The following is a 10,067-nucleotide window of genomic DNA, read 5'->3' as shown; positions in this document are numbered from 1 at the left end:
TCTGACAACCATTATTTCCCCTCAGCTCTGTGATGAGGCAGCGTTGCCACCACACATGCCAGCTCCAGCTATGTGCGTTTCCATGACTCTTCTCTATAGGCAGGACCCTGTCACCAATCAAGTAGGAACTGATTTTATTCGTTTTGTTACCTGGCAAATAATCTCCCTTCCACACTTCATAATAGTCTCACGTCATTTCTTACAAATACAAACAGATGACTAATTCAGCCACATTACTGGCTCATTACTGGAACATGGAAATAAACATTTTTTGAAATGTGATGGCAAGAAAGAAAGTTCTAAGGAGCGCCCTTATCTGAAAGGAACCAACTGCAAAATCATGGCCAGCCACATGTAGGAAAAAAATCCAGTATTTGCCTGAACCAGTTGGATGAATAATAAGGCATGCCCAAGGACTCTTCTGTTATTCTTTTTTATTTGTTTTCTTTTTTGTTTTCTGGTCTCATTTAAAAACATTCTTCATAGTTTATTTTGGGGACTGTATTTTAATATTTCAAGTAATCTCCAGTGTCATGCATTTTTACCTGAATTCGTTTAAACTATCTGCTGCGAAAAAGCAGGCAGGGCAGTGGGATGTTTCTGGTTATAATGTAACTGGTTTACCTTTAAAAGTCTTTATCCTCTTTCTTTAAAGAAGTAGGAGAGTGTCTCAGTAGTTTGTAGGAAATTGCATTGCTCAGTTAGACAGTTTTTTTTTTTTTTTTTCTCTCCAGCAAAGCTTTGAATGTAACAGTCATTCAGGTCACTCGGTCTTATCTTTTCTCACCTTTGGCTCATGATAGAAGCTTCCCATACACATGGATGAGCATCCTAGGGAAGAAGCAGAGTGAGCCTCCGGGGAGTCAGTGCATGGACAACTCTAGAAGTTTCTATGGGGAAGAAACCTTGGCAAGGACTTTGGAATCACACCACTTGAATATATTCAAGGTGAAGCCTCTCTTTCTTTTTTTTTTTCCTTAGGCTACTTTTCTTATTTTTGCATAAAGAAGAGCAAGGGAAAGAATATTTTTCTTTGTCTCTGCTTCATGACTTTTCCTACAACGACTAAAGTTTTAGCATTTATTAGTGCTTATTATTATTATAATGTCTGCTCCACAACTAAGCCTACAGATAAAATGAGGTCCTTTTGAAAACTACAACAATATAACTTACAGAAGAAAGCACAGGAGAATATTTTCATGACCTTGGGGTAGGTAAAAATCTTCTTCAACAGGACACAAAAAGCAGTAGCTTTAAAGAAAAAAGTTGATCAGTTGAAGTACATTAAGAACTTTTGTTCATCAGAAAACATCTGTGAGAAAGTGAAAAGGCAAACTACAGCATAGAAGTCTTTTGCAATACCTTTATCTGCTAAAGGGCCTCTTTTCAAACTATAAAAAAGATTCCTACAAAACAGTAAGAAAAAAAAAGAGCCCTTAAAAGTGTGCAAGAAACTTAAGTGTGCAGTTTATAAAATAGTCTATTTAAACATGAGAATGGGTTCAATATTTTTCATTCAGTGAGGAAATAAAATAGTCAATCAGTAAAAGCATAACATGATAGAATTACGTGCTCACAAGGATGACTAAAATGAAAAAGACTGAACATTTTCAGGTGTTGCTAAGGAAATGGAGCAGAGAAAATTCTCTTAACACTTCTTGGGGAAGGGTACAGTCTCTCTGGAAAATCATTTAATGATATCTGTTAGAGATAAGGAGAAGATGAGCACGTGTCCTTCTACTCCACCATCTTTAAGCGGTTTTGGATAGGAACCTATGGAGATGTCTGAATTTGCCAGGGGTGATAGATTTGCTGGGGGCGTTGGATCATTGAAAAGGCAAGAGAGTTCCAGAAAACATCTATTTCTGCTTTATTGACTACGCCAAAGCCTTTGACTGTGTGGATCACAACAAACTGTGGAAAATTATTCAAGAGATGGGAATACCAGATCTTACTTGCCTCCTGAGAACTCTGTATGCAGGTCAAGAAGCAACAGTTAGAACTGGACATGACACAACAGACTGGTTCCAAATTGGGAAAGGAGTAGGTCAAGGCTATATATTGTCACCCTGCTTATTTAACTTCTATGCAGAATACATCATGAGAAATTGTGGGCTGGATGAAGCACAAGCTGGAATCAAGATTGGCATGAGAAATAACAATAACCTCAGATATGCAGATGATACCACCCTTATGGCACAAAGCAAAGAAGAACTAAAGAGCTGCTTGATGAACGTGAAAGTGGAGAGTGAAAAAGCAGCCTTAAAACTCAACATTCAGAAAACTGTGATCATGGCATCCTATCCCATCCCTTCATGGCAAATGGATGGTGAAACAGTGGAAATAGTGACAGATTTTATTTTGGGGGGCTCTGAAATCACTGCAGGTGGTGACTGCAGCCATGAAATTAAAAAACACTTGCTCCTTGGCAGGAAAGCTATGACCAACCTAGACAGCTTATTAGAAAGCAGAGACATTACTTTGCCACCAAAGGTCTGTCTAGTCAAGGCTATGGTTATTCCAGGAGTCATGTATGGATGTGAAAGTTGGACTATAAAGAAGGCTGTGTGCCAAAGAATTGATGCTTTTGAACTGTAGAGTTGGCGAAGACTCTTGAGAGTCCCTTGGACTGCAAGGAGATCCAACCAGTCAACCCTAAAGGAAATCAGTCCTGAACATTCACTGGGAGGACTTATGCTGAAGCTGAAACTCCAGTACTTTGGCCACGTGATGGGAAAAACTGATTCACTGGAAAAGACCCTAATTCTTAGAAAGATTGAAGGCAGGAGGAGAAGGGGACAACAGAGGATGAGATGGTTAGATGGCATCACTGACTTAATGGACATGAGTTGAGTAAGCTCCGAGAGTTGGTAATGGAGAGGGAAGCCTGGTGTGCTGCAGTCCATGGGGTCGCAAAGAGTCGGACACAACTGAGCGACTGAACTGAACTGAATTGATTAGAGATAAGTGGGCTACACTGGTGACTCAGTGTTAGTGACTGTGCATGCCAGTGCAGGACCCAGGTGTGATCCCTGGGTCAGGAAGATCCCCTGAAGAAGGAAATAGCAACACACTCCAGTATTGTTGCTTGAGAAATCCCATGGATAGAGGAGCATGGCAGGCTATAGTCTGTGGGGTCACAAAAGAGTCGGACATGAGTTAGCAGCTAAACAACAAAAACAATTAGAGATTAATATTTACATAATGCTCAATATTTCTACTCCAGAAACGTATACACATCTTCACTCAAAGACACGTAAGAATGTTTGTTGAAGCACTGTTTAGGATAGCTCCAAACTGAAAATGACCTAAACGTCTCTCAGTACTATAGTGGGTAATTGCAATATATTGTTATTCAGTGGGGTATCATGCAGCAATGAAAAAGACCAAACTTCTGTGTTACAACATGGTTTACTTTCATATACATTGCAGCGAGTGAGAGAAGTCAGACATAAAGGAATACGTAATTGTACAATTCCATTTATATGAAGTCCAAAATTAGGCAGACCTGATCCATTATGTGATAAGTCAAGATAGTGAATACTCTTGGTTGAGTAGTGACTAGAAGAGTCCAAGGGGGTATGAAATTGTGGATTCTAAAAAGTTATAAGAGGGGAAAGATATCTCAAAAACAAAAATTCTAACATTTTGAAAGCTACATTGACATAATAGGAAGAATATGTCAGCTGGCATGTTTTTATTTTTGAAAAGCTAATTAAGACTTTTTTTTTAATGAGAAAGAGGAAACAGAAAGAGGTGTTTAATGATATATTTGCTTACAGTTTTCCCAAAAATTATTGAACTGATGACCTAAGAAAAACATCTGGATTTGAAGCAAGATACCCTCAGTCTCTCAAATTCTGTACTTTCTTGTTCCTGACTGTGAGCCCAGCAGATTTATTGCTTTCCAAAATTTAGATTTGTCAAGAGTTTCTTCTAAGGCTTCAGAATATTGTTTTGTTTTCTGCACAGAGTGCCATTTTGCCAGCATGCCACTGGACAGATCGCAAGATGTTTCTAGCAAAATTGTGGGGCTGTAGTTATGGATTGCTTGCTGTGGGGCAGAAGGAAGAGACTAGTCATTCAGGTGGGTGGAGTCATCACATACCATGACAGAATACAGGAAGGGACGGGAGGGCTTTGGAGTTGCATGAGTGTGGTGTTAGATATACTGGGTGCCTGTTTATTCAAGTGGGTTGAAAAGTGTGTTTGGAACCTCTAAGGAGTGATCTGGGTTTGTGTTGCAGGTAGAGAATAATCAGTAAGTAGATAAGTATGACTAGACATGAGAAGATAATTTATAGTTTACATCTCCAAATTTAATTTTCAAAACACTTTTTTGTGGCTGAGGGTAAACCATATATTAGTAGATTTGGTCTCCTGGCCTCCAAGCTTCACAGACCGTAGATGAAAAGCTTTGAATTTTCATTTACCATGATGATAGGTGATTTGTCTTAGAAATGCCTTAAATAATGTCTTTTTGTTATACAAAATATAAAGGAACCAATAATTTGCTGGATTTATAGTTAACTTCATTAGGCAGAATGAAACAACTGACCTTAATTATATATGCTATTTTTTTTAGTAAAAGTTGTTGCCTTTTAATGAAGATAAAGAATATATGAGGAATTGGAAAGGTAAGTTAAATATATGTTCATTTTAATATACAAAAATGAAAGGAGACTATATTATATTTTAGGTGTTTGGGTATATTTAAAGAACATTTTAAATTTGCTGATAGGAAAATGAAGTTAAAAATTAAAATTAGAATTTGTGGACTCAGAGTGAAAGCCAAAATACATGAACTTCTTGAATGCATACCTGACCATTTACATTTGATAATTCAGTGATTCCAATACGTTCACCGCAAATCGAATTTCTGATAGTGGTCTCCTGCTGGAAGCAGTGTCCTTTGACCCTGTTCTTCTTTGTCTCCTCCTATCCTCATGGGGTCTCTTGGCTGGTTTATTTGGTGACAGGTCATTTTTCATGCTTCAGTGGTTTAGACAAATGCTTAATGATACACTTTCTTTTGCTTTTGATAACAAGTTTATTACTCTCCTCACAATCCTCATGTGCTTGTGCTTAGTCGTGTCCGACTCTTTTGCAGCTACCCCAAGGACTGTAGCCCCCCAGGCTTCTCTGTCCATGGGATTCTCCAGGCAAGAATATAGGAGTGGGTTGCCATTTCCCCCTCCAGGGGCTCTTCCTGACTCAAAGACTGAATTTTCCTCTCCTGTATTGGCAGGCAGATTCCTTACCACTGGCACCACCTGGGAAGCCCTATTATTATGCTGGGAAGGTGAAAATCTATAGTTTGTGTGTTGTAGGTACACAAAGGGTCTGCTGAAGTCTTGTCTTGTTTTTCCTTTTTTATTAATTAGTTTATTTTTAATTGGAGGATAATTGCTTTGAAATATTGTGTTGGTTTCAACATGAATCAGTATATCTATGTCCCTTCCCTTTTGAACCTCCTTCCTGCCTCCCACCCCATCCCACCCCTCTAGGTTGTCACAGAGCACTGAGTTTGAGCTCCCTGCAGCTTACAGCAAATTCCCCCTCTTTGCCATAAATCACAGCAAGATCCTCTATGACCCATCTACTAGAGTAATGGAAATAAAAACAAAAATAAACAAGTAGGACCTAATTAAACTTAATGACTTTTGCACCGCAAAGGAAACTATAACCAAGGTGAAAATAAAAGCCGCAGAATGGGAGAAAATATAGCAAATGAAACAACTGACAAAGGATTAATCTCCAAAATATACAAGCAGTATATATTAATTATATAATTATATATTAATTATATAATTATATATTATATATTATAATATATAATTATATAATATATATTTATATATATTTATTATATATATATTTATATATATATAATATATAATTTTATAATATATAATTATAATTATATAATCTCCAAAATATACAGCTCAGTAACAGAAAAACAACCCAATCAAAAAGTGGGCAGATAACACTTTTAAAAAATTAGCTTGAAGTCAAGGTGATAAGCCATAGAAGTGCAACTGCAAACACCAAAAATTCCCAGAATTAAAATTTTAGAAGCTATTTCACAGGAACCCCAGCTGAGTATCATGAGTATTATTTTTTATTGATTTCTATTGCTCTTGCTAGCAGTAGTTTAGTCGCTAAGTCATGTCTAACTCTTGCAACCCCATGGACTGTAGCCCACCAGGCTCCTCTGTTCATGGGATTCTCCAGGCAAAAATACTGGAGTGGATTGCCATTTCCTTCTCCAGGGGATCTTCCCAACCCAGGAATTAAACCCGGGTCTCCTGCACTGCAGGCAGATTCTTTACCAGCTGAGCTACGACTGCTCTTGCTAGATCTTCTTTTATATCTGCATTGAGATGCAGAGTATTTTTTGAGGTATCAGTTCAGTTCAGTTGCTCAGTCGTGTCCGACTCTTTGCTACCCCGAGAACTGCAGCACGCCAGGCCTCCCTGTCCATCACCAACTCCCGGAGTCCACCCAAACCCATGTCCATTGAGTTGGTGATGCCTAATGTCATATTTTGCTTAAACTATTGCACAAGCATAATGTATTTCTGGTCATGATTGTGTTTTATGGTAGGGTCCATTCAACATTTGCTTTTTCAGAAAAGCTGTTTTTTCAGATGTCCCTTCTTTATGCTATATATTAGCAATTCATACAAAAACCATTACTGAACTGTTTTTGTTTTATAATTCTATAGCCCTAGAATGCTTTTGTGTATTCAGGATAGAATAATAGCAATTATAATGAAAAAAAGAAAATCTTGATCTGCAATCAAAAAGATTGTTAATTTCCTTCCTAAGTGACCAATTGATTTGAACCAGCCATTCAAATCTCAAGTCTTAGGAAAAAATGTGCAAAATGGCTGTGAGTCTTTAAAAAGAAAACTCTTAAAAAGAGCGGACTGTGATTGATTGCACATTGATATAAACATGCACATGGGGCTAGTTCTGCAGCCTAGAGATGGAAAAATTCCTGTTGGAATCACAGAAAAATAGATGCATTTAAAGAGAGCCTGAGGCAGTGGAAGCAAGAGGATTGAGGATTGGGGAAACAGCCTGAATTGCATTATTTGAATGTTATTAGAAGCCTGTGTCCGGGATGCCCTTTTGAGCAGTTTGTTTTAAGGCAGTGTGGCCTGTGGGGTATGAGATAAAATCAGCAGGAGCTGGTGATGTGGTCCCAGCTGCGACCTCACAGAGCACAGTGTGGACTCAGATGTCTGCATGTGGTCCCCAGAGTCGAGACAGAGGGAAACTGTTGAACGCTGGCGAGCACAGACCCGAGGGGAGGCTCTGAGATCTGGCACCACTCTGTCACCCCTGAGCTGGCTGGATGTGGGCAGGTCACTTCTCTTTAGAAGGGTCATTAGAACGTGGTCTGTAAGACGGCTTCCAGTTCTGACCTTCTAGAGCTGGTTATGAGTGGACACTTACCTGTGAGAAAGGGCTCTGTCAAACAAGATGTTCAAACAGATTCACAGGAGGATAGGACATTAAATGACCACCCCCCCAAAAAAAACACCCCTTCAGTTCTTGACCAAGGGCCGGCTGATAGACGGTGTGCAGCCCAGAGCAGCGCTAGGTGCCAGAGCTGGCTGCGTGTCGGTGGCACAGAGCTCCTCGCAGGTGAGGTCATGCGGCTGCAGTGAGGCTTATTATGAGAAGGTGTATCCAAGGTGCTGTCGGAGTCAGGGAGAGATATCTGAGTGAGAGTGAGGGTAGGTGTTGCCCAGGTGAGGTCAGAGACAGAGGGAATTGTGTGTGGAGGTCCAGAGAGGAGAGACACTAGGTTTGAGGGCCAGACGTTGAAACATGGTTTAGCTGGAAATAGTGAAATGGTGGCAAGTTAGTGCAGAGGGTGAACACAGGCCAATCTTGGAAGACATGAGTGTTTGTCCTTCAGCCACAGGAATGGTAGGCAGGGGTGGGAGGGGCAGGCGTGTGGAGTTGAGGGCTGCAAGCCTGTGCCTGCGTCTGGCTCCTGTGCCTCTGTAGCCTCATTCTTGCTCCCCTATGTGGGAGAAGGGGGTTTCCTTTCTCCCTGAAGAGGTTTGGAGCGAACGTGAGTAGCTAGTGCCAGACAGGTTTGAAGGGGCGGAGTCCAGTCACCTGGTACTCCCTATGGACTTCACCAGAAGCCTCCAGGCTGGCAGCCCCCTAGAGTTCCCAGTGTGGGTTCTACCCAGTTATGACCACCAGACATGAGCCCAGGGCTGGGGGCAAGGGGGCAAGCAATTTCCCAGAAGCATGGAGCCTGATATCTTGTTCAGTTTTTAGAAAGAGTGCTGGAAAGATGCCTGAGTTTTGTGTAGAAGAGGATATCCTAAGGGGTAGCCAGAGAGATAATTTGGGGCCATTTTGGGTTGACTTGTGTCCCCCACACTAATGAATATATTGCAGTTCTAACTTCTAGAACCTCAGAATGGGTCACTGTGAGTGTGATTGCTGAAGGTGATGTGGTGATGCTGGAATAAGGTGAGCACTTACTGTTTTTTAGCACTTATTCTCTTGTTATTGTTGTCCTTATAACAAAGGGGAAATTGGGGCACAGACAAACAGGAAAAGTGCCATGTGAGGTGAGTGATGCCTCCTCACAAACATGGCAGCCCCAGAAGACTAAAATAAGGACAGTTCAAGTAATTTGATGTTAGTGTTTTGTAAGGGTTTTTTCTTTCAAATTGCCTAAATATATGATTGGAAAAGGAATACATATATATTGGAGGAGGAAATACACACATAAATATATATATTGGAGAAGGAAATGGCAACCCACTCCAGTATTCTTGCCTGGGAAATCCCACGATCGGAGGAGCCTGGCGGGCTACAGTCTGTTAGATCGCTAAGAGTCAGACGTGACTTAGCGCCTAAACCACCACCACACACAGACTGTTGTTCAGTCACTGAATCATGTCTGACTCTTTGCGACCCCATGAACTGCAGCACCCCAGGCTTCCCTCTTCTTCACTATGTCCCGGAGTTTGGTCAAATTCATGTCCATTGAGTCGGTGATGCCATCTAACCATCTCATCCTCTGTTGTCCCCTTCTCCTCTTGCCTTCAGTCTTTCCAAGAATTAGGGTATTTTCCAGTGAATCAGTTTTTCCCATCACGTGGCCAAAGTACTGGAGTTTCAGCTTCAGCATCAGTCCTTCCAATGAATATTCAGGATTAATTTCCTTTAGGATTGACTGGTTTGAGCTCCTTGCTGTCCAAGGAACTCTCAAGATGCCTCTAATGAGGACACTGAAGCTTCATGGTTGTCTAGATATTAATATAAGGTATTCATATAAAATATTAATTTAAATCCTGGTTTGGGACCCATACTTAATAGGATCGACCCACACACAAATGTTAAATGTGAAGTAAATGTCAATATGATTTTGAGCTTAGAAATAGTGATATAAAGGCTATTTCTTTTGCACAATTTAAAATTATTATTAAATAGGTATAGACATGCTTGTTTATCCCTAGAGAAAACTACTTAGAAGTATTGGAGAAATGTTATTACCTACAAGTGACTTTGTTGATATTTTATTAAGTCTTTGGGAATTAGACATAATGGAATGAAAATCAGCAGAATGGAAATTAAGTTTCTGACTTTATTTCTGACTCATTAGTGACCTAAGGGCACCTACTAAATTAATATGTTATATTCAATTTCTCCAGATGCAAGCTAGAGCTTAAAAATTACCAGCTAGTTTATTCTCTTTTGATTTTGTTGAGAAGATTAAGGATGCCATTTTTTCCTTAAATACAAAGTGGTATTATTTTGCTTCAATAGTTCTGACTCTTTGCAATCCTATGGACCAAAGCCTGCCAGGCTCCTTAGTCCGTGGGATTCTCCAGGGAAGAATACTGGAGTAGGTTGCCATGCCCTCCTCCAGGGGATCTTACCAACCCGGGGATGAACCCACAGCTCTGCATTGGCAGGCGGGTTCTTTACCACTAGTGCCACCCACAATTCAGAAACAACTTGTAGATGTGTGTTGGTAGGAGCAAAGTGTACCTGTGTGATAGATATTATGATTGCTAATGTACC

At 40.2% G+C, this 10,067-nt stretch overlaps 1 long non-coding RNA gene across 1 annotated transcript in view; it reads left to right on the top strand.

Annotated features, from left to right (window-relative positions):
* Positions 1–416: 416 nt before the first annotated feature.
* The window catches only part of LOC139177344 (uncharacterized), a 33,335-nt gene continuing 23,684 nt past the window's right edge, over positions 417–10,067 (top strand). The window contains exons 1-3 of the long non-coding RNA XR_011561815.1: positions 417–948; positions 3,973–4,087; positions 4,586–4,637. This is a non-coding gene — a long non-coding RNA (uncharacterized lncRNA). The remainder of the gene's footprint in view (positions 949–3,972; positions 4,088–4,585; positions 4,638–10,067) is intronic.

The sequence above is a fragment of the Bos indicus genome, chromosome 18, assembly GCF_029378745.1.
Source record: "Bos indicus isolate NIAB-ARS_2022 breed Sahiwal x Tharparkar chromosome 18, NIAB-ARS_B.indTharparkar_mat_pri_1.0, whole genome shotgun sequence".
Taxonomy (NCBI): Eukaryota; Metazoa; Chordata; class Mammalia; order Artiodactyla; family Bovidae; genus Bos; species Bos indicus.
This window is presented reverse-complemented; position numbering and strand designations above follow the sequence as displayed.